General features: G+C 37.1%; 1 protein-coding gene across 9 annotated transcripts in view; it reads left to right on the plus strand.

Moving 5' to 3' along the window:
* The window catches only part of PEAK1 (pseudopodium enriched atypical kinase 1), a 306,660-nt gene that overhangs the window by 188,454 nt on the left and 92,161 nt on the right, over positions 1-26,045 (plus strand). The window contains exon 3 of one of the 9 annotated variants that reach the window (XM_073212217.1): positions 20,702-20,796. The exons of the other annotated variants lie outside the window; for them this stretch is intronic. The gene's annotated coding sequence lies outside the window, so the exon portion shown is untranslated. The remainder of the gene's footprint in view (positions 1-20,701; positions 20,797-26,045) is intronic. 9 annotated transcript variants of the gene reach the window in all.

The following is a 26,045-nucleotide window of genomic DNA, read 5'->3' on the forward strand; positions in this document are numbered from 1 at the left end:
CAAAGTTATCTACAAAGAATCCCCTCCAGATAGCATCAGATTCAGTGATGAACGGCTCAATGATTTCTCCCTCAGATAAGGAACAAGGCAAGGATGTCCATTGTGACTACTTCCATTTAATGTTTTTCTAGATGTCTTACCAGTACAATAAGGCAAAAAATAAGTTAATTAAAGGCATACAGACAGGAAAAGAAGAGTAAATCTGACCTTATTTGCAGATGACATGATCATATATGTAGAAAGCCCTAAGGAATTTTTTTTTAATTAAGACCAAATAGATTTAGCAAGATGGCAGTATACACAGTCAATATACAAAAACCAATTCGAAATACACAATTAGAAAATGAAATTTTAAAAAACTCCATTCAGTAGCATAAAATATAAAATATTTAGGTAAATATAACAAAATATTCAAAAACCTCTACACAGAAAAGTGTTAAAACATCGCAATGAGGAAACTAAAGACCTAAAAATAAGTGGAGCACTATACTGTGTTCATGGATTGGAAGACTAAATATTAAGATAGCAGTCTTCCCCAGTAGACCTATAAATTCATGTTACTGGAAGTCAAACTCCAGCAGGCTGTTTGAAAGATATTTACAAACTGGTTTTAAAATGTATATGGTAAGGCAAAGGGCCTAGAATAGCTAAAATAATTTTAATTAAAAAGTTGGGAGACTTAAACTACTTGATTTTAAGATGAACTGTAAAGTTACAATAATTAAGACAGTTTGATTCTGACAAAAGGGTAAACAACATAGATCAATAGAATAGAATAGAAATTCCAGAAATAGATCCACACATATGTGATAAATTGATTTTTTCCATAAATTAATGCAATGTGGAAGAGATAGTCTTTTCAACATGTAGTGCCACATATGTTGGACCATATGTATGGGCTAACATGAACCTTAACCTTACTTCAAATCATACATAAAATGTGACTCAAGATTAATCATAAATGTAAATGTAAAAGTTAAAGCTATTAAACTTCTAGAGGAAACCATAGGATAAAATCTTTGTAAGAAGAGTTGACAAATACATCTTAAAAAGAACATGAAAACCACAGACTAAAAGAAAATATTAGTAAGATGTACTTTATCATGAATAAAAATCTGCTTTTTATAAGACACTTAAGAAAACAAAAAGGCAAGCCACAGTCTAGGAGAAGATTTTTTGCAAAATACATACCCGTTAAAGGGCTTGTCTCCAGAATACATAAAGAACTGCTGCAAGTCTGGAATACAAACAACTCAATTTTAAAATAGACAATTAAAATGCAAATTTTAAAAAGAAACTGAACAGTGCCAAATTTTGATGAAGTTGTGGAGCAACTGGACCTCTCGTACACTACCAGTAGAATGTGAATTGGTACAGCCACTTTGAAAAACAATACGGCAGCACCATACGGAGTTAAGCATACATTCACCGTTTGACCTAGCAACTCCGCTTTAAGGTGTTAACCCAAGCAAAATAAAAACACACGCCCACTCAGAAATATGTTCAATTGTTCATAACAGCATTATTTATAATAGACAAAAACAGGTGAGTACAAATTGTAACATATCCATTCCATGGAATCTTACTAGCAATAAAAAGGAACAAAATAACAGCATCTTACTTCGCTGATGGACAAGTGACTGTAATGGGGTATGTGGGGGGGACTTGATGATGGGGGGAGTCCAGTAACCATATTGTCGCTCATGTAATTGTAGATTAATGACACCAAAATAAAATAAAAAGGAACAAAATAGTAATACACAGAACAACATGGATAGATGTTTTAGCAAAAACATGGGAAGTGAGAAAAGTCCAATGTAAATACTATGCAGCATATGATTCCACTTATATGAAATTATAGAAATAGCTATAGTGACTTAAAGCAAGTTATTGGGATCAGGATTTGCGGGGAAAGGATCAAGTACAAATGGGCACAAAGAAACGTTTTTGAGAGAACTGATCTGTATCTTCATTGTTGTAGTAGTTACACAATCATATACAATTAACAAAAATTATACTGTACACTTAAAATTAGTAGATTTTATTGTTTTAAATAATGCCTTAATAGAAAAGGAGGAGAAATCCTATCCCTTCTTTGAGCCCAGGTTTACACCACCTATTTTCCTTTTATTCTTTCTGTTGGAAGCAATCTTTTACATCACTGAACTCCCAGAACTCTTTTTCTGTAAATCTTAGAACGCTACTTATCATTTTCTATGTCTTGTCATTTTATTAGTACATTTCAACTCCCCTATTAGGCTGATTTCTTGTGGCCAGAGACTGTTTTTCATTTTTATCTTGGGTCCCTCAATGTCTGATTTTTTGCATATCTCGTATTTGTTTCCTTCTCTCTAAAGCGATCGATAGAACATCATTCCATTCGATGCAAGGTGCCAGTCATTCGGGTTTTGACCTGTTCTTATTGCCAGTGTGCTGCTCTGTACGTGCACCCAGCGTAGGGAGTGTGGCCTCTCACGACTTTCTTCACCCAACAAAAGAATTTCCTTTTTTCTTTTCCCAGATTCCAAGTTTATGTGTTCCTTTAAAAAGCTTCCCGCTGCTGGTGAATGGAAAAAGTTATTTTCTAACACTAAACAAAGAGATATTACATGGATCCTTATGTGAGGGATGTTGGGTACAATAACCCAAATAATTCAAAATAACTCAAATAACCCAGTCTGGGGTATTGCAAAAGAAATAGAAATGTTCTCTGATTAGATAGTTCTCATGCCACTTTTAATAAAAAGTCATATGTATAACATTAAATTTTAATGCATTGATGACTTTTTCACAGGACTTTTGGGGTAAACATTGCTCCAGTTTGTTGCTCATAGATGATCTACATACAAGTATAGAGATTAGTGAAAGGAACAGATAATTAAAATATTCCTTGTTTGGCCTCTGTCAAACAACAGCAGGCAGACTGTTAGAATAAACTAGATTTAATCAATTTTTTATCAGATTCTCTCATGCATCTCAGATATGCCTGTATCCTTTATTGTTGAGTCCAGGGGAGTTCTATATAGATTAGGTGAGAGAACTGTGTAAATAGCAAAACTGATATATATATATATATAATTTTTTTTTAATCTCAATATCTTTTTGCCCAATTTTAGGGCTATTCTACTTCCCCATGGAAAGTACCATTTGGCAAGACCAATTTTTAATTTTCTCAAAAGGAGCTTTGAACCCAAAGTACTTGAACAGGTAGTCAGCTGAGACCCATGGTTCTATACCAAATAAACAAAAGAGATCACTGAATCTGACAATGTCATTAAAAAGTAATAAAAAGAGAACCTTAGAGACTGAAAAGCCTTGGGTTGAAGTCCCCACTGGCTGCCTGGTAGCCCTAATGATGTGACCTTGGAGAGATACTCAGTTTCCTGGAGTGTTTCTGCAGCTGTGAAAATAGAAGTGAGAATTGTTTCTTTGTGTTAATTTTGAATTTTCAGTGGTTATATATTTTAGTTCCTGGCACTTCTTCACAGTCAATAATTACTCATTCCTTTCCTATACTTAGTCATAAAAATGGCATAATAAGTAGTAAAATTAAAAACTCACCTTTTTTTTAATCACTTAAAAGCACCCAGCACTTACCCTATTTGATATCTATAACAAACCATAGTTGCTCTCATAAATCCCCATTTTGCAGGTAAGGAAACTAAAGTTTAGAAACACACAAAACTGGCCCACAGACATATAGTCAGGGTAAGTGTCATAGCTGAGATTGAACCCAGTGTGTTCATTTCCTTCTGCTACTGTAAGGAATTACAACTGACTTAATGGTTTAAAACAACACAAATTTATTATTTTATAGTTCTGGTGGTCAGTGGTCTGAAATTAGTATCAAAGGGCTAGAATAAAGGTTTTGGCAGGGGTGTATTCCCTCTGAAGGCTCTGAGGGAGAATTCCTTCGCATGCCTTTTCTAGTTTCTAGGGCCTGCCCTGCATTCCTTGCCTTATGGCCGTTTCTGTCTTCAAAGCAAACAACATCAGCTGGTCACATGTTTGTCATATTATATCAAGAAGACTCTGACCTTCATACCTGCATTCTTCTCTTTTAAGGATGTTTGTCATTATATTGGCCCACTCAGATAATCCTGGATAATCTCCTGTTCTCAAAATCCTAATTTAATCACATTTGCAGTGTCCTTTTTGCTATATAAGGTAACATTTTCACATGTGTTGGAGATTAGGATGTGGACATCTTTGTGGGGCCATAATTCTGCCTACCACACCAGTGAAGGAAAAATTTTTTAAAGACTCCATTTTGTAGTTCTAAAATTTATGTGGCACCACAAAAGACCCTGAATAGCCAAAACAGTCCTGAGAAAGAAGAAAGCTGGGGGTATTATTACGCTCCCTGATTTCAAGCTCTACTACAAAGCTACCATGATTAAAACAATTTGGTACTGGCACAAGGAGAGACCCTCAGACCAGTGGAACAGAATAGAGAGTCCAGACATAAACCCAACCATATATGGTCAATTAATATAAAGGAACCATGAATACACAATGGGGAGAAAACAGCCTCTTCAACAACTGGTGTTGGCAAAACTGGACAGCTACCTGTAAGAGAATGAAACTGGATTACTGTCTAACTCTATACACAAAAGTAAACTTGAAATGGGTCAAAGACCTGAATGTAAGTCATGAAACCATGAGACTCTTAGAAGAAAACAGGCAAAAATCTCTTGAATGAATAGTTTTTTCCTGGATATGTCTCCTTGGACAAGGAAACAAAATAAAAAATGAACAAGTGGAACTATATCAAATTAAAAAGGTTTTTCAGTACATCAAAGGACACCATCAGCAAAACAAAAAGGCATCCCACACTATGGGAGAATGTATTCATAAATAACTCATCTGATAAGGGGTTAACATTCCAAATATGTAAAGAACTCATATGCCTCAACACCAGAAAAACAAATAACGCGGTTGAAAAATGGGCAGAGGACCTCAACAGACACCTCTCCAGAGAAGAAATACAGATGGCCAACAGGCACATGAAAAAAAAAAGATGCTCCACATCTCTAATCATCAGGGAAATGCAAGTTTAAACCACAATGAGATATCACTTCACACCAGATAAGATGGCTACTGTCCAAAAGACAAGAAATAACAAATGCTGATGAAAATACAGAGAAATGGAACCCTCCTACACTGTTGGTGGGAATGGAAATTGGTGCAACCATTGTGGAAAGTAATATGGAAGTTCCTCAAAAAACTAAAAATAGAAATACCATTTGACCCAGGAATTCCACCCCTAGGAATTTACCTGAAGAAAACAACATCTGTGGATTCAAAAAGACATATGGGGGATTAAAAAAGATGGTGGTGTGAGAGGAGAGACAAAGGCTTCGCTCTAAAACTGGATACAATTAGAATATATAATTGGCGCTACTAATCCTGAGAGAGCAACAGGAGAGAGGACACACCAGACCTCACACACCTGGAGAACAGAGCAGACCTCAGCGAACGGGGTAACGTCCCAGAGCTGTGGCCCAGTGGGACCCGAGCCCTTCCCCGACCCAGCTCACCGGCGGGAGGGAGAGAAACGGAGCAGGGAGGGACTGGAGGCTTGGGACTGCTGAACACCTAGCTCTGGAGATCTGCGCTGGGGGCACAGACCTACACTTCATGGTGCTTTCATGAGACTCGCATGACTACCGGGTTGGAAAGCTGGGACAGGCTGGGTTCCTGGGGAGACTGGGATTCCAGCCACTTGTGGAAAGCAGGGATCCACATCCAGCTGCCCTGGGACAAAAACTTACACCTGTGTGACCGGCCCACTGGCTCAGGCAGTGGAGACAGGCACAGCAGCCGGGAGGCAGGGAACAGCTCTTTCCCCCCCAAAGGCACCAGTACTGCTCCCCTGCGACCCCCAACATTGCTTCAGGGGCTCAGCAGCTCCAGAACAGAGCTTCTGGACACTAGAGGGCGCCATATACAAACATGAAACGCCAAAGGAACCTTGTCCAGAGTAAAATTATTAATACAACTCCCGAGAAAGATTTAAATGATATGGACCTCGTGACTCTTCCTGAAAAAGACATATGTACCCCTATGTTTATCACAGCACTATTTACAATAGCCAAGATATGGAAACAACCTAAGTGTCCATCAGTAGATGAATGGACAAAGAAGATGTGGTACATATACACTATGGAATATTATTCAGCCATGAAAGGAAAAGAAATCCTGTCATTTGCAACAACGTGAATGGATCTAGACAGTATTATGCTCAGGGAAATAAGCCAGGTGGAGCAAGACAAATATCGTATAATTTCACTTATTTGTGGAATATAAAAACAAAGCAAAACAGAAGGAACAAAATAGCAGTGGACTCATAGACACCGAGAAGGGACTAGTGGTTACCAACGGGGAGGGGTTGGGGCAGGTGGTGGAATAGGGTCAAGGGGATAAAGGGACCCAGTAATTTGCAGCCACAATATAAGTTGGTCACAGTGACAGTAGTGCAGCATGGAGAATATAGTCAATGATTCTGTAACATCTTCCTATGTTAAGAGATAGTAACCGCACTAGAGGGGGTGAGGATTTAATAACATCGATAACTGTTCAACCACTGTGTTACACATTTGAGACCAACATAAGGTTGTATATCAATGATACTTTAATGAAAAAAAAAAACACTCCATCTTATCCTTTTAGCATCTCATAGAAAAGAGGACTAGTTGTCATCCCATTGGGCAGAATAAGAATTCTAAGGCAGAAGGTATCTGTGACTTTGCCAGAGTTTTATAACAAATTTTAAATCCCAATTCAGAAAGCTTTCTGCTATATTATACTTCCATAACATTTTTATCAGTATTAGGCTTGATGCTAATATAGGTAAATTGCTTTCATGTCTCCAGATAATCAAACTTGAATTCAACGTAAATTAGACTTGATTCAATGCCCTTGCCATCTGTTAGCTTGTTTGATAATTTCTGGTTTAGGTAAAAAAGAAGGCATCTTTTCCTGAACGATAAAGAATTAAGCTTAGGATAAAATGGACATAGAATTTTGACTTTAATCAGGTACTTTGAAAATCTCTGTTTGCTAGTGTTTATACTCAATGGATAAGGAATATGGAAATCTTGAATTTTCTATATCATTTCATATGTCACAATTTTTTAAATTTTATATTAAAAGGAGAGATAAAAGGGTTATATCTTAGATTTTTTTAAAGATCTGGTTTCAATTCATCTTCTTTTTATAAATATATTTTCAGCACATATATTTCCTGTATGTCAATTATGTATTTACTTAACTCTTAACTTAGCAATAGAGAAGTGCTAGTCCTTCAAAAATGAGTAAAAAGTAAAAGGAACCCTTTATAAAACATGTTTTATAGGTGCTATATGAACTAGTAATGGACATGGTAAAGGACATATATTATTTAATCATTGCTCATGAGTTGCTTTTTTTTTATGCCATTACTTCAGTTTTTTATCAGTAGATTAGTTCTCACAGTTAGATGTTTCTATTTTACCAAACCAGGTATTTTCACACATTTCACATGTCAGACTGTAACTCTTCCATAATCCATCTCTTTTGGTTATTTTACTTGGTTTCTGTTACTCTAACCAGCTGTTTGTTTTTAAGTCATTTTCCTAGCTTTTCTCTTAGGTCAGAAATAGCAATATTTTTTCCTTTGTATTACATCGCCTAGACTTCATAGATCTTCTAGTTAATGTAAGCAATTAAACTAAGAAGAGTGGAAGGAAGGATGAACATGATAGTTAACAACGACTAGTAACATTCACCTTGAGAAGAAGATACTGGCCTGGCCAGTCTGAGTCCCATGGAAACAATACTGAGAATGGGGATATTCTCTCAGAGCTACTGGTGGCTCTAGCCAAGGGAGTGGCCAAGTACAGGGTGGAATGGGCTGTGCTGAGATCATAAACCAGAGAAGTGTTTCATCCACAGCAAAGAGGTGTTATCACCAAGTGCAGAAACAGCATCTTTTAATAGAATTGGGTGGGACTTTCAAATGAGTAAGGACTGTGTTCATGTATCGGTTTACTACTTAAAATCTGTATGGCACAATAGAATAGCCAAGATATGGAAGCCACCTAAGTGTCCATCAGTAGATGAATGGATAAAGAAGATGTGGTACATACACACAATGGAATACTACTCAGCCATAAGAAAGAAACAAATCCTACCATTTGCAACAACATGGATGGAGCTGGAGGGTATTATGCTCAGTGAAATAAGTCAGACAGAAAAGACAAATGCCCAATGATTTCCGTCATTTGTGGAGTTTAACAATGAAACCAAACTGAAGGAACAAAATGGCAGCAGACTCAGAGACTCCAAGAATGAACTGGTGGTTACTAAAGGGGAGGGGTGTGGGAGGGCAGGTGGGGAGGGAGGGAGAAGGGGACTGAGGGGTGTTATGTTTAGTACCCATGGTGTGGGGGACCAGGGGGAGAACAGTGTAGCACAGAGAAGGCACATAGTCGATCTGTGGCATCTTGCTGCCCTGATGGACAGTGACTGTATTGGGGTATGGGTGGGGACTTGATAATATGGGTAAATGTAGTAATAACCACATTGTTTTTTCATGTGAAACCTTCATAAGAGTGTATATCAATCATACCTTAATCAAAAAGTTTTAAAAAAATCTGTATGGCATTTGGCAAAGAACTTAATCTCATCAGTCCCCACTTCCTCACTTATTAAAATGATAATTGCTGCCCTTCAAGGCTATTGTATGATTTAGAGATACGATATACACAGGAGTAGTAGCCTAGTAAATAGGAGCCACAGGGATAAAAAATAATAGATGGCAGATGCATAGCAGAGTTTGCTTAATGTTGGATTTTTTCACCAACTCTACTTAAAAGCCTCGGGGATAAGCCACACTTGTAGCTTTCGTTGATCTTAACGCTGGGTAGTGGTGGTCCTCTGACTTTCTTCTTCACAATTGTGTTGGTTCTTCTGATTTTAATCCTGTAGAGTGAGCTGTCTAGTATAAGAGGATAACTTCATTATGGTATTTTACTTTATCTACATATCCCAGAACAATATAAAAATGATTTCTTCATATACTATTTCTCAGATTTTTATCATCCCCATATGTTGCACATATTCTAAAATCTGCTACTGAAAGAATAGTCTGTGGCTCCAGACCTACTGAATGAAGATCTACATTATTATAAGATACCCAAGTACTTTGTAAACATATTGAAGTTTAAAAAGCCCTTAAACTTTAAGAAATATGGCATAGTAACTTCACTTTTTACAATTTGGAAGTCCCCTCACAATTTGAAAAACACATTCAGGAAATGGACTGTTTTTCTTCATTATTTTGTGAGTCTGCTCATTTCAGACCTACTGGTCAGATAATTAGAGGACATATTTTTCAGACAAACTGAAAAAACATCAGATTCAATAGAAACTTTAATGTTAACAAGTAATTCTGCATTCTTTAAAGATTTTCCAGTAGTATTAAATGTGTTTCACATCATTTTGCTTTTTAATTGAAATGGTTAAATTTCTTGTTTCTTTTTCTACTTTCCCTGTTAAACAACTTTAGACAGTTGTGACACATAGGATCATAATTTACAGTAACTCACCTCTAGAGTAAAATATATTATCTTTGCTGTTAAAAATGCTATTAATTGTAATAAGAATGGTGTTTGGAGTCAGACAGTCCTGAATTCTAAAATTAACTCCACTACTTCCTAATTTTATACCCCTGAGCCTCAGTTTCCTCATCTGTACATTGGAGAAGATTCCCACTTCATGGGTTGTTAGGATTAGATGAGGTGGTATTATATGAAGTCTCCAGCATGGTGACTGTAGTACCTCAACAAATGTTTGTTTCTTTATTTACCCCCACCCCCAAAAACAGAATTAAATTTCTTCACATACTCATACTGTGATGTGAGTTCTTTGTTGTCATCAACTATTCACATCCTCTGTATTTAAGAAGCCGTCATGTTTTCTGTCTTTCTGTCTGAATTTGTGGGTTGTTGAACAGTTGGGCTCTTCGTAATTTAACAACAGATTATTTTTCAGAGTAGTCCAAAAAATTGTCTTAGTCTACTTAGGTTGATATAAATCATTACTTTTCTAGAGTTAATAAGAGTTCCAGTTTTTCTCCCGTCGTTCCTGAGTGTTTGGGCTAGCAATTGTAGTTGGTTTTTCTATCTTGTCTTCTTAACTTTTGTCTTATCTCAGAACATGGGGCTCATAAAAGAACCTGTTTGTTGAACACTTCACCAAGATATCCTGTTATTTAGGGGAGAAAATTTGAAAACCAAATTTGTAGAACCAAAATTTGAAAAGTAATAGAATCTACCAAAAATTATTAAATCAAAAAAAATGAAAAAAGAATTATTCAGTCATTGCACAGCAACCTCTTGATGAAAATGTTCATGTTATTTTTTACTTTTAATTATGTCCAAGTTAATTAAATTCTACTTGAATAATTAATTAATTTCACCTCTCATTTTATGGCCCAGGGCAAGTAATGCAATTTAAATGGCTTTAGCTGTTAGGATTTTTTGGTCTATTACTACAGATTTTGTTGTATCTATTACTGGTTTACCCTCCCTTAAGAATTGTTTTGGGTATTCATTCTGATTTTAAGCAATAACCATTGTCATGTATCATAAATAAGCACAGATTTCTCAAGATTGTGTTTTAGATATAGTTTGGAAGGTAAAATATATCATCTTTCATTTTAAAGGTGTCCTCCAAAATCACATTTTCTACCATAATCTCTAAGTTCTCCAAAGTAAATCTTTAGACTTCCGTTGAGTTTGCCTTCGGGTTGATTTTTTTTAATGAGCAAACAAATTTTTCCTTACCGTTTGTCCCTGTCTTGGCGAGGGGACTAGCGTCTGCCAGTGCCTGCTGTGTGCCAGGTGCACACGTGTCTCAGGCGGTGCCCCTTTATTCCCCCGAGCCTCCGGGTTGCGTCGGTGCCTTGCTGCTCCCTACCTCCTCAGCCACTCAGATTTCAATGCCCTCAATAAATCAGAAGCCAGTTTTCCTCAGTAAATTTAGAGAGATTTGGAAAATTGTCTCCTATTAGAATATATTTGGAATCACAGTGATCCAAGATAACATAAAATCGAAGAGTGATGACTGTGAGGAGCTAAGCAAACAAAAAAAAGATGTGCGTGGCGGTATCTTCAGGCCTGCCGACAGATTATACCTTTCTTTCCAACTAACAATATTTAAGGAAAATCACGGGGAGGGGGGAAAAAAGAAAATTAGAGCATGGCAGTCTGTCGTGCAGAAATTACATTGCACTTTATTTCCTAAGCTAAATGCCTTCACTTCCTGGTGGACGAACTGGGAGAAGGGGAATTGGATCAAGAGCTTCATTTCATCTGCCTCTCACCTGCTGTCCATTGAACAAGTGATATTGATGAGTTTGTAAAGTCTTCTCTCTAGTGGAAAAATAGTAGACCCAATATTTAGCTGGCTCTTGCTGAGGAAGGTTAAAGAGATTCTAGAGGAAAAACAGGACTCACAGGCTGTTTAGCGTGAAATACCGAGTATCTAGAGGGACGTACAAGAGTGATGGTATTGCCGCTGCACATAATTGCGGGGGACACTTTGGGAACTGCCCGGTAAGTCTGCATCTTCGTGGGCTCTAATTCAAGGGGGGGCTTCCTCAGGATGGAGCATCAGCAGCACACGTCCACTAGGTGTGTCCATTTTCATGAGCTCATTCACTGAAGAGGCCTGATTAATCAGTACATGTCACCGTCTGGCACTCAGTGAGACTATTCGTTTTTAAAATGTTGAAATTGCAGGGAATGGTGCACACCAATTAAAATTCTTTTAACTGGGTTATGTTGGTATAAAGTATACACCTGCGAGGACTTCACTGGGATTCAGCGTGCATCTAAGGGTCCACACACCAGCCTGAAGTCAGAACAAAGGAAGTCAGTGGAGAAATGAGAGAAGAGCGGCCCCTTACTGAACGTGTCTGCTCACATACTGGGCTTTCTCTTTGTTCCCTTCTTCCCCTCACTGTCTTAATTGTCTTCCCACCTTTTGTTTATTTTGGGTTCCCTTTCTTTCTCTCCCTTCATTTTTATCTTCTTTTTTCCTTTATTCCCCATTTCCTCAACTCCTCCCCACCCCATCATTCTCCAGTTACATTAAAACAGAAAAGATTGGATGAATAATTTTATGTAGTGATATAGTAAATCTTAGCTACGTCCTTTGAAAAAATGAGTTCTAGTTAACCATATTTTCTGGATAATTGTGAGCTTAAGTTCTTTCAACATTAAAATGTTTTTATTCATCTGTTCAAGAAACAGACAGTGCCAAAAATCAGTAAGAAATGTCTCCTGTCTTCAAGGAGCTAAGAGTAGTAAGAGAGAGAAAGTTGTATACAAATAGCCAAAATACCTAGTGATGGGATTTTTGAGGTGGGATCAGTTAATTGTCTAAGAGAATGTTCTGCAGCTTCACAGGGGACTTGGTATTTGACTGAAGCATCAAAAGTTCTGTAGAATTTTGATCAGTTGTTATATGATAGACATGTAGCAGAATAATTTTTTAAGTGGTAAGATGGTATAAGATCACAAAAGAGATTTTTTTTGGTATCGTTAATGTGCAATTACATGAGCAACATTATGGTTACTAGACTCCCCCCATTATCAAGTCCCCCCCCACATACCCCTTACAGTCACTGTCCATCAGCGTAGTAAGATGCTATAGAATCACTACTGATCACAAAAGAGATTTATATTTTATTTTGAGGAGCTCAAATGTATTATATAGGTGACTGAGAACCACTAAATGGTTATATGAAGAAGTAAGTAAAGTGGTAAAGATGTGTATTTTAACAGAATTAGGAGATCCTAATTTGAAATCCAGGACTCACGTTATGGCTAGGGTTGTCAAAAGGAAGAGGACAGACTGGAGAGATGGATCCTGGCAGTGGATTAGATGCAGCATGGGAAAGACCGACGGTATCAAAGTTGACCCGGCCTGAATGGCTACCAATATTACAATGACCATTAATTGTTATGGTGCCCAGAAAAGGTGGAGAACATTTTGGAGGAAAGATGACTTAGTTCTGTTTAGAGAGGTCTAGTAGGCAGTTGGAAGCCGAAATCTGGAACTTCAGAGGATGAGAGGTATAGGCTCTGGGAAATTATTCTACACTTAAGTATTTGGACTAGACAAGATCACAGAAAAGATGGTTAGAAAGTCTTTTTAAAATAAGTAATAGTGGAAGGGGCATCTGAGTTCCTTTTTGAAAGAGCAGGGGGACACACATAACTCTACTCAAATAAATTAACATTATCTCAATGGGTTCATAGTATAGTAGATAGGGGATGTACCAATAAAAAGCAGCATTAGAGAGACAGTTATAACTCATCAAATTCTAAGTAGAGCATTCACCTTTACTTCTATACAAATAGCAACAAAACTGCTTTGAGTTGATCAAATTAAATTTGTGTCTAAAACAAGAATAGAGTCTAGAACACTCCGAGGTTCTTTCCTCCTTTGTTTAGTTTTCAGATGTGCACTGAATAGGTAATCCTGCCAGATATCAATTTCCATAGAGAAAAGTTGTTTCTTATTATATATGAGAAATATTTTTAGTGGTTTAAGGTTTACTAAAGAACTCTTAACTGCCACTTCATTTTTTTCCCAATATTAAATTTGTTTGAATGACTCAAATTGACATTTAACCCAAATTTGCGTCATATAATTCTCTGAATTGATGGTAAATTTTTGAAAGGACTGTAATGGTATTCATGTTACCAGGCAGTATGTTCACTATGTAAATGTATCTGTGTACCTGTGTGTGTACAACTTTATCTGTGTGTAGGAAAAAGACCTGGAAGGGTATATTGTAAGATTGTAAGGGTTTTGTTTGTTTGCATATCTTTGTTTTCTGATTGCTTTTATAATCTAAAGTTATTAAGTGATTTTTCAAATTATCTTCCATTAAAAAAAGATAAGGATCATAAGGACTAGAGAGTTTGAATAACTTGTATAAACTAACATATCTAATTAATCATTGCCTTGAGGGTTGCTCATTTGTGCCTCTGAGGGTTCTACTAATTGGTGAGTGGTTAGGATAGGAGTGGAAATGCTCCCCATTACTCTGGCGGCCACAATGACCAGGGACCCAACACCTCTTCAGGAACGGCTGGCATCCTACCTGCCACTTTCCATTCAGAGAAGCATTGGCTATCTAGTGGACCAGTGACACAGACCACAGACAGGTATCTTCCCTGACAAGGAGAATGAAGACCCAGCATACTTTTGCTAAGGGTAATTTAGCTTTTCCTCTGTCAGACTGTGGTCTCATTGTACATTAATATCCACTAACTCGCCAGAGTCTAAGCTTCTGTTTCTTGAGAACAGCCTTGGGGAGTCCTGTTGGCATGTGCTCATCCCCGTCTGCAGTGCGTGGATCCTCCGGCCCAGTTCCCATCCTTCCTGCCCTGTCACTGGCCCCATCACTTCAGTTATTCAGCCCAAGTTTTATTTTCATGCCTTTATTCTCTAGTAAGGTAAATATAACTAGAGGATTGTCACTTTATTTTTTTCCCCTCCCTCATCCACTTCAGTATTCTGAGTCTTTTATGTTGCTCTCATCAAACCATATTTACCCAAGATTTACAGACAAGTTTATATAAGAAAATAGCAATTGAAATATTTTTAATGGAAAAATTTTTAATCACATACTTGATTTTAGACTACTTTTGCTATTTTCTTTCAGGCATCAGTTTTCTCATTATTCTCTTATAGTTGAAGTCGTGCAACTATCACTTTGTTAATTGTCCATACTTCTCAGTATGCTTCTAGGAAAAATTATATTTGATATTCATCTAGAGAGACCCCAGGGTCATCTTCAGTGCCTGTCTCTCTCCCTCAGTGTCCAACTGGTTGATAAATGTTGTTCTATTTGGCCTCTTGAGTCAGCTCCTGCCCATTAATTCCTACCACCACTGTGTTACTTTAGGACTTTACCTGGTCTAGTATTATAATAGTTTAACCAGCCACATTGCCTCCAACCTTCTCTTCTGTCAACGTATACTTTCTGTGCCCACCTGAATTCTTAAGCACAGGTTAATTACCTTACCCTGTTGCTCAGCAACCCCTTTCTGATACAATCTGAGAGTATGTCTTAAAATTAATGCAAAACACAAGTCCAAAATGGGATGCTAAAGTTTTTTGGCAAGTAAGCTGTTCATAAATCAGATATATTTACCCCATAGAAACAATATTTTAAAAGCTTCTGTACATTAAAGGAAACCATCAACAAAACAAAAACGTAATCTACAAAAAGGCAAATCTACAAAAAGGGATTAACATGCAAATTATATAAAGAACTCATACAACTCAACACCAAAAAACAAATAACCCAATTTAAAAATGGGCAGAGGACCTGAATAGACATTTTTCCAAAGAAGACATACAACATGTCCAATAGGACCATGAAAAATTGCTCCACATCACTAATTATCAGGAAAATGCTAGTCAGAATCATGAGACATCACCTCACACCAGTCAGAATGGCCACCATCCAAAAGACAAGAGATAACAAGGGTTGGCAAGAGTGTGGAGAAAAGGGAGCCTCCTACACATAGTGGCTGAAAAGGGTACAGCCACTATGGAAAACAGTATGGAGGTTCCTCAAAAAACTAAAAATCAAAATACCATATGACCCAGTAATTCCACTTCTAGGAATTTATGCAAAGAAAACAAAAACTCTGATTCAAAAAGATATACACACACCTATGTTGTCACATTATTTACAATAGCCAAGACATGGAAGAACCTAAGTGTCCATCAGTAGATGACTGGATAAAGAAGATGTGGTACATATACACAATGGAATATTACTCAGCCATAAGAAGAAAACGAATCCTACCATTTGCAACAACATGAATGGACCTAGAGGATATTGTGCTAAGTGAAATAAGCCAGGCAGAGAAAGACAAACACTGTATGATCTCACTTGTAAGTAGAATCTAGAAACAAAACAAACAAACAGTAATAGACTCATAGATACTGAGAAGTGACTGGTTGGTTACCACAGGGGAGGTATTTTGGTGGGTGGGAGAAATAAGTGAAGGGGATAAAGAGTCACAAAATAACAATCATAATGTAAATTAGTCACAGGGAAGAAAGTACTGAGTAGAGAATATAGTCAGTAGTTCTGTAACATCTTTCTGTGTTGACAGTCAGTAACTATACTAGTTGAGGTAAATATCTAATAATGTAGAGAATTGTCAAATCACTATGTTGTGTACTTGAAACCAATATAATACTGTATATCAAATATACTTCTAATTAAAAAAACAATAAATAGTAGATAGATTTGCAAGCTAGCTGAAACTTTCCATTAGATCATGTATGATAATTGAAGCCTACCAACATAGTTACCAGTCTTTCCATAGAAATAGCCTTCCAACTGCCCAATTAGTATGTCAAGACGGGTTAGAGATAATGTGTGGGGGGAGTATCCTGTCCTCATTAGGTATAGAGATTTAATAAAGGAGGAAAGAACTAAAATTTATTAAGTCCTTAGTATGAATCAGCCTCTGTTAGGCACTCATTATATATTTTATCTTTTTTAAGATATTTAATTGACATATAACATTGTATAAGTTTAAAGTGTATATAATGTGCTGATTTGATACATTTGTGTATGGCAATATGATTACCACCATAAAGTTGGCTAACAGTTCTAACATGTCATATAATTATCATTGTTTTGTGGTAGAACATTTAAGATCTAGTCTCTTAACAACTTGGAAGTATATGGTACAGTATCGTTGACGATGACCGGTCACTATGCTGTACACCCAGAACCAGTCAATCTCCTAGCTGCAGGTTTCGTAGGCCTTGACCGACATCTCCCCACGTCCCCTACCTCTCAGCCCTTGCTAACCTTTCTTAGATTCTACATGTAAGTGATGTGATACACCTTTCGTCTCTCTGGCTTATTTATCTCACTTAGCACAATGTCCTCAAGATCCATCTGTATTGTCCCAAGCGGCAAGATTCCTTCTTTCTTGTGGCGAAATAATTTTTCATTGTTTATATATATGCTACATCTTTTTTTTCCCATTCATCCATTGACAGGCAGTTGTTACATTGATTCCGTATCTTGGCTGTTGTGAGTGATGCTGCAGTAAACGTGGGGGTGCAGGTACCTTTGTGATGGCCTGTTTTCATTTCCTTAGGGGATAAGCCCAGAAGTAGGATCGCTAGATCATGTGTAGTTCTGTTTTTTAACTTTTTGAGGAACCTCCGTACGTATGTTTTCCATAGTGGCCAAACCAATTTACGGTCCCACCAAGAGTGCACAAGGACTCCTCCTTCTCCACATCCTTGCCAATGCTTTTTATCTCTTGTCTTCTTGATAGCAGTTCTCACAGGTGCAAGATGATCTCTCATATGTGGTTTTGATTTGTATTTCCCTGATGATTAGTGATGTGGAGTCTTTTCATGTACCTGTTGGCCATTAGGATGTGTTTTTTAGAAAGATGTCTTTTCAGTTCTTTTATCTATTTTTTAATCTGATTGGTTTTTTGTTTTATTGAGTTATATGAGTTCTTTATATATTTTGGATATCAACTCATATGCTATATGATTTGCAGATATTTTCTTTAGGTTGCCTTTTCATTTTGTTGATTGTTTTTTTTCTTTTTTGCTGTGTGGAAGTTTTTTAATTTGATAGGTAGTTTTATTTGTTGATTTTTTGCTTTTGTTGCGTGTACTTTTGGTGTCCTATCTAAAAAAATCATTGCCAAGTTGTAGCGCTCCAAAATCTTATGACTATAGACTATCTACGGTTAAAAGAACATATGGGATGTGAACAGATCCCAGAAATGGGTTGCTTTAATTTGTCTGATTTCTCTCAGACTGTTCAAGTACAATTGGACAATATCCATCATATCATAGACTAATTTTCACAAATGCCTAGGGTGCCTAAATGGTTTTCTTGGCTTCACTGGAGATGGATGGTAATTATAGATTTGCTCTGTTTATGTCACCGTATTCCTATTATGTTAATATGTGTGCGCAAGTTAGTTAGTAGTTTAAAACCTATACATGCTTAAGGTACTCTACAAGAAGATATGTCAAAGAAATAATCAATCCTCCCATGTTTCCTTCCATATGCTACCTCTATAGCTTTTCTTCTTCCTTCCTAATTACAACCCTTAAATAGAATTTGTGCCTCATATCGAATTTACCAAGTAACATAATTCCTCCAGGTGGTAAAGATACCTCGAGACAAGTGCTGGGCATAGAAGCCACAGGGCATAAATCTGCAAAGAAGTAAAAAGCTAACCTTTTCAAACAATATGGCTTCTCTCTCACTTACCAACTTTACATTTCCCTGTATGGCCCCGGAAGATGACTGGTTAGCCAGAGACGGGTAAGATTCCTCAAGGGAGGAACAACCTAAGACAGGCACAGTCGCAGGGGGGCCATCAGGTGAGAAATTGGGGATCAATAGAGGTGAGGCTTAGAACCTCACCCCCCCCGTTTTGAGAGAAATCTTCTGCATCCGTGGATGTTTTGCTGCCCTTGTCTAGCCTGGATTAATACTTAGTCCACAGGCACACACCTGATCATCTGATCGTGTACATTTGCTCTCTTACAGCACTAAACTATGTTTTCTACCTTTATCTTGCATCTACCTACCACTTCAGCAGTTTATTAAAAATAAAAAGAAGAAGAAGAAGAAAGGGAGAAATGTGGGATCCACATATAAATCAAGTATAAAAATCAAACGAATATTCATATTTGACCTGATTGTTCATAGTTCATAATGCGTGATCAGAACCGAAAGTGTCTGTGATGACTGCCCTTGTACTGTTCACCATGTAAGAACTTATTCACTATGTAAGAATTTGTTCACCATGTAAGAACTTGTTCGTTATGCTTCAGAAGATTGGAGACTGACGAGAATTAGGCTTGAGATGGATTAATGATTGAGCATTGAGCATTGACCCCCCCATACAGAATTTTATTGTTGTTAACAACCATTTGATCAATAAACATGAGAGATGCCCTCTCAAAAAAAAAAAATCATTGCCAAGACCAATGTCAAGGAAATTTTTTCCTATGTTTTCTTCTAGAAGTTTTATGATTTCAGGTGTTAGCTTAAGTTCTTAATCCATTTTTAATTGATTTTTGTGTACAGTGTAATATAGGGGTCCAGTTTCATTCTTCTGCACATGGTCTAGTTTTTACAACACCATTTATTGAAAAGGGTGTCCTTTCTCCATTCTCGGCTTTTTTGTCATAAACTAATTAATACATGGGTTTATTTTGGGGCTCTCTATCCTGTTCCATTGGTCTGAGAACCTATTTTTAATGCCAGTACCATACTGCTTTAACTACTTTAGCTTTATGGTACAGTTTGAGAGCAGAAGTGTGATGCCTCTGGTTTTTTCTTTCTCAGGATTGCTTTGGCTGTTCAGGCTCTTCTGTGGTTCCACATAAATTTTAGGATTGTTTTTTCTGTTTCTATGAAAAATGCAATTGGAACTTTGATAGGGATTGCTTTGAATCAGAAAGGAAGAAGTAAAATTATTGTTATTTGCACATGATATGGTCTTATTCATGGGAAATCCTAACGACTTAACCAAGTAAACTCTTGGAACTAATCAATTAATTTAGTAAAGTTGCAGGATATAAAATCAATATACAGAAACCAATTATGTTTCTGTACACTGACAACAAAATATCTGGAAACAAAATAAAGAAAACAATCCCATTCCTAATAGCATCGGAAACAATAAAATCCTTAGGAGTAAATGTAACTGAGGAAGTGAAGGATATATACAATGAGAACTATAAAGACTTTGATGAGAGGAATTGAGGAAGATACAAACAAATGGAAAATATCCTAAGCTCATGGATTAGAAGAATTAATGTTGATAAATGTCCATTCTACCCAAAGCCACCTATAGATTCAATGCAATGTCTATTTTATCTATTTGTTTTAACCTCAGCTGTATGAGGTAAATGATTATTACACTCCTTTAACAAATGCTTAGCAAATTAATAATGTAAATAAGATAGCAAGAGGAATGTTTACCTGACGTAAAAGAATACTGTTTTTAAGCATTACTTTTCAAACTTTAGTAATCTATTGGCTCCTTTTAATTGATTAATAAACTATAAACTTTCAGTATTGACATCTATTATTTTTATTATTTCACTTAAACATGAACAAACATAAAATTAGGTAGAAATTCCATATGCTTATATTTCTATTTTAGCTATAAACAAAAACAAATTTAAAAGCTAAGTACAAAAAAGCCTATAAAACAAATAAAATGCAAATTAACATTATTTTAATATGATAGATGATGTTTTGCTGAAACCAAATTGTGCTCACAGTGAGTATGGAGCTGCCTGCCAGCCCACAGGTTTCTTGGTGACTGTCATTACCATTGACTCTTCTGCCACATTTCCTTCTAAGATAATGAAAAGCTAAGATTGAACAATATACAGTGACTGCTCTATGATGTTATTTTAGTCTTTACTTAGTGGGAATATATCATTTACATATTAAGTGAACCTCTTCCTTACAATTAAAGTAGTGTGTTTGATACCAGCTCAGATTAGAAAAACAAATGTATATGTACATTTGTAATCATGTTGCTATGTTTAGTTGATAAGTGGCCATTGCAATGATCCAGCATATGTTTATATTAATTTATTCTAGATGTAAACTGCTTTCAGTTCAGTATTAAAGCTCTTGTGGAGAACTCATAGACCCTTGAAAATACATCCTGGATCCCAGTTTGAAAGATGTTTCATGTAAGCCATTATTTATTTATAACCATCATAAAAATAATTCTTATTTATTTATTGGAACAGGTTCTCCAAGTACCTCTATCAGGAAAGAGTTATACTAGTTTATTTTAGTATCTCTTTGAAAGCAATAAATCTATATTTCTTTAAAATATTATATAATTCAGACTTTCATTAATTTAGAAGTACTTTTTCCTTTTAAAAAGATGTCTAAATTGTAAATGTTTTACAGAATGTATTCACTCTTTTCTGTAGAATTTAGAGTTTCATTCATAAAATGCTTCAAATGGTGTCTAGGACTTAATAGTAAAATGCTAACTAAAAATACTATTATGCAGTCAGCCTTTATTTGGTATCTAGTATATCCCAAGCAGTCCAAGAAATACAGAGACAAAAAACGCACAGCCCTGTCTTCTATAATTAGGGACTTACATAATCACAACATGGCATTATAGTAAAGGTGTTTGGGGAGTCATGTAAAGCTTCATCCAGAGGTAAAATATGAATGGGTCTCAAAGGATAAGTAGGGTTTGCCAAATGAAACATTAGAGGAAGTACATTCTAAGGAGAGAGAGCCGTTTGTGAACAAAATAAAACTGTAAAAGACCATGGAGTCCTGGCTATTCTTAGATAACATTGTTAACCTCTTCCCTGATACCGTCTTAAGTAGGGGTGTTCAGTGTACATTTTGGAGCTTCCAATCTTAAAACTAGTTACTGCCAAGTTTACAGTAATAATAACTATTATTTTTATCTCACTGGTTCACCTAAGAGTTCGAACGTAGGAAATGAGCTGGGACCCAAGCAGTGCTGCTTTCCGGGGAGGTTTGCTGTCACAGCGGTTCCTACCCTACGATGACCACCATGTGACAGGAACAGTGAACTGTCAGAAAAAAAACTTGTGGTTACAACAGTTGGGAGTGGATGGGCTTCCTCCTTTCAACGGAGCTTTAGTTAAGATTCCAAAATGAAGCAGGTTTTACTTTGGTTTCTTCTTTAGACAGGAGAACCTTATATCTTAAGATCTTGCCTATTCTTGTGATAGCAAAGAACTATGATTTTTGTGGGGGGGAGAGCAAGTTTCAAATTATGAAAATTTCTTTTACTCATGGAATTTCCATTTGTGTGCCAAATTAAGTCTCTTTTTTATCTCGTACAAATCCTTTTCCTGCAGCTTTGCCTTCACTTCCTCTCCCCACCCTGTAGTCATATACTGGAGGGTTTAGCAGCTGGTTGAGGTATCAGGTCAACATTTTTCACTGGAGGAAGGAAAAGTTGGGAACAATGACATGGGATACTTGTCACATTTTCCTTTACTTTTTAAATGTAAGTAACCCACATGTTCCATTATAAAAGCCCAATGAGAACCTTGGCTTGTAAATTTTACCCTAGTATCCTGGAGATGGGCTGAGGTGTGGGATGGCCCATGGGTGATAGTTCCTCATTTGGAGTGTCCTTAAAAGCCCATGCACAGCGGTGAGGATCCGTGACTCTGCCTCTGTGGTCGTGTGACAGATTTTATGAAGAGAGATAATGGCCTTTGGGAGCGCAGGATTGAGGAAGGATCTCAGCAGTTCATCTCCCATCCTCCTTTAGTATGAACAGATTCTCCTTGGTACCTTTAGGAAATGCTGTATATACGCTGTTTGATATACCACCTCCACACTCGCCCCCTCTTCGCTGACTTGGAATGCATCCAGCTTAGGAGCTCCAGCTCCTTCTGTGGGCCTGTTTATTCCAAGATTGAAATCTAGTGTAAATCTAGTTGTTCCATATCAAATCTGATTGCAGCTGTTAGACTAGAAGCGAACTAATTATTGTCATTGTCTATATTGCAGCAGAGAGAGTAAAAAACTAATAGATTCTTAAAAAGCTGTCATGACTTCAGGTGAAAAAGGGTACTCTTCAGTAGCTTCATCTATAGCCTGAAGGGCTTTGGTCTTGAAAACTGTCAAACATGAAAGCGGATTTTAGATCATGGAGTGCTGGCTGGCTTCTAGGAGCAGGTCCAGCCACTAAACTCTCCCATCGGTCACTTTGTCTGCAGGATTTCCTTTGAGATTATAAGGAATGTGGAGGCAAATGAGTTCTTCGTATCAAACATTCCATTTGGGTGCTCTGTATCAGTTTTAGCAAATAAATAGAAGACACCTGGGTAGACTCTCGTATATCCTTGCCAAGGTGCCTCAGAAGACCCTTTTTTGAAATTTCTCAAGCATAAATTGGTGACTAGGGTTTCCCATTCGGGGGATGTTGGTATTGAGCAGGCAAAGTGACTAGTTATTTAACTGACTGACACTGAAGTCATTTTACAAAGGTAATAAAGCCCAAGAATTGCTCTTTGGACTGAGCTGCATTGGGTGCAGCTTCTCTTTCTAAGAGCCTGTTGTAAGTTAAAATCGTTTTGGCAGTGTTTTTAAGTGTGCATGTTTGTCTCCAAACAATTAGTGTTGAAAAATAAAGCCCTCCCGAGTTAAGGTTTTGTGGCTTAGACAGCAGCTCCATCTGGTGCTTGCCAAAGGTGTTTGCTTGGTGCACCTCTTGGTTTTACAGCAGCAGGAATACTGATGTACACGGAACCTGTAAAAGAATGTCAAAATGAAGATCTCAATTTTATTGATGGGTTTCTATGGCACACTGCACTGACATAAGCTAGTTGTATTCCTGCTGGATCTTGTTGGTCTCTCCTACTGATGATGTGATAGTTGCTATTCAATTCTACAGCCATCTCTTGACTGAAGTCTTGCTTGCACTACTCCAAGTAGGGAAACTTTTTACTATCTATCTACCGGTCTTAGAAAAAGAAAATGTACTGAACTAATGCAGAGAAAATGTAATCCCTGTTTTATCAGTGGTGAATTTAACTTGGTTAGCAAGATAGTAGGCCAGGATGCCTTACCCTTTTATATTCATTGCCACATAGTGCTAAGTAGACAGAAAATGTTTTGTTTTGTTTTGTTTATTCCTGGTGACCAACAGAAACTACACCAAACTGTTACTAGAAACTACTTCTGAATTATAAGATTGCAAATGATTTCTGTTTTCTTTAAGCTTTTCCTGATATTTTCACAGTGAGTATATATAACAAAAGAAAAAAATTAATTTAAAAATAAACTGTATGTAGCTATAGCCTTTAGTCTCGGTTCTAAGCCTTTCTCGATCACTGTGTGGCCTTTTTTCTGGGCTCCAGTTTCCCTCATCCATAAAAGGATCGAACTAGGGGGCCGCTCAATTTTAACATTCTGTCGGGATTATCTACCTCTTTTTCCTATCTTTTCAGCCTCTTCCACTTTCCTGTATCTTTCTCCAGTATTAACATTCAACATGATCAAGTTTCTACCATATTAAATTGAGGAAATCCTTTCTGGACGACTCCCTTGCCCAATACTCTCAACACATTATTTCTTCCTCTTCCCACCTGAATTTCTGCAAGAAGTTATCGACAGTTATCTCCTCAGTCTTTAACTCACTACAGTCTGTTTTCCATCCACACCACTGCACCAAAATAGTTCGTGCTAAAATCACCAGTGAGCTCACATTTCAAGTCCAGTAAGCACAGGTCCTCATTCTCTGTTACCTCTCGGCAGCATTTGAAAGAATTGTCTCCTTCCCCCTTAATGAAATCTCCTCATCTGGTTTCTTATTATCACTCTCACGGCTCTTATTTTTTTCAGTTTTCTTTGGGAGTCAATCCTTTCTCCCTGGTACACCCACCAAGGGCGCCTCCCAAGATCACTGTTTTCTTTTCGGCCTAGATTCATATACTAATAATTCCCAAACAGACAGAAACAGCAGAATTCCCTTACAGACTTGTAACTTCCAGACTTCCGAATTCACCTGCTTGCTCTATTATATGCAGGCTGATAAAATATGGACTCATGATCTTCCTCCCAAAAGTTGCCCCTCCCCCAGTGTTGTCCATATTAGTAAATGGCCCCACAAATCATCAAATACGCAAAACCAAAACCTCAACATTTCTTTCTCTTCAAAATCCAGTCTCATGTATGTATCTGTCTTTCTGTGCTTTTCCTGACGCCACATCCTAACCCAGATCTTTATCATAATACAACAGCCCCTTAAACAGTCTCCTAGCCTCCTGGCCTGTTCTCCCCAGTCCATTCTCCATACAGCAGTGAGAACTGCCTTATTTTGAAAGTCAGATTGATTGAGGTTGAATTTATATACAGTAAAAATTATCTTTTTGTGTGTGTGTGTACAATTCTATGAATTTTGACGAATTCATGCAGTCATATAACCACCACCACATGACATTTGAATTGTTTCATTTTTGCCTATAAACCTTTGCATACAGGCTCTAGTGTAAACATAACTTTTCATTTGTCTTGGGTAAATACCTGGAAATGAGTTGCTGGGCTGCTTATGTTTAACTTTACAAGAAACTGCTAAACTTTTCCAAAGTAGCCGAGCCATTTGCATTCCTACCAGCACTATGTGAGTTTCAGTTGCACCTCATCCCTCCCTTGCCTCAGTTTTTGTTTTATTTTAATTGTTTTAACTATTCTAATAGATGTATAGTAGTAGCTCAGTGTAGTTTCAATTTGCATTTCCATATGACGAGTGATATTTAGCACCTTTCACAGGCTTATAGGCAGTCTATATTGATCTTGGGTTAAGTGCTCAAATCTTTTGCTTGTTCTTTTCTTAGGACTTTTGTTGTTGAATTTTGAAAATTGTTTGTGTATTCTGGATACAAAGTCCTTTGTCATATATGTACCTTGCAAAATATTTCTTCTTATCTGTGACTTCTCTTTCATTCATTCATCAAGTATCTTTCACAGATAAAATGTTTTTAATTTTGATGAATCCATATTATCTATTTTTTGCTTTTTTTTATTTTTATTTTTATTTTTTTTGGTATCATTGATCTACAATTACATGAAAAACATTATGTTTACTAGACTCCCCCATTCACCAAGTCCCACCCACAAACCCCATTACAGTCACTGTCCATCAGCATAGTAAGATGCTGTAGAATCACCACTTGTCTTTTCTGTGCTGCACAGCCCTCCCCATGTCCCCCCCCCCACATTATACATGCTAATCTTAATGACCACTTTCTTTCCCCTCCCCCCTTCTCCCTCCCTTCCCACCCATCCTCCCCAGTCCCTTTCCCTTTAGTAACTGTTAGTCCATTCTTGGGTTTTGTGATTTTGCTGCTGTTTTGGTCCTTCAGTATTTTCTTTGTTCTTATGCTCCACATATGAGTGAAATCATTTGGTATTTGCTTTCTCTGCC

Source organism: Manis javanica, chromosome 8 (assembly GCF_040802235.1).
Source record: "Manis javanica isolate MJ-LG chromosome 8, MJ_LKY, whole genome shotgun sequence".
In the NCBI taxonomy this organism is placed as follows: domain Eukaryota; kingdom Metazoa; phylum Chordata; class Mammalia; order Pholidota; family Manidae; genus Manis; species Manis javanica.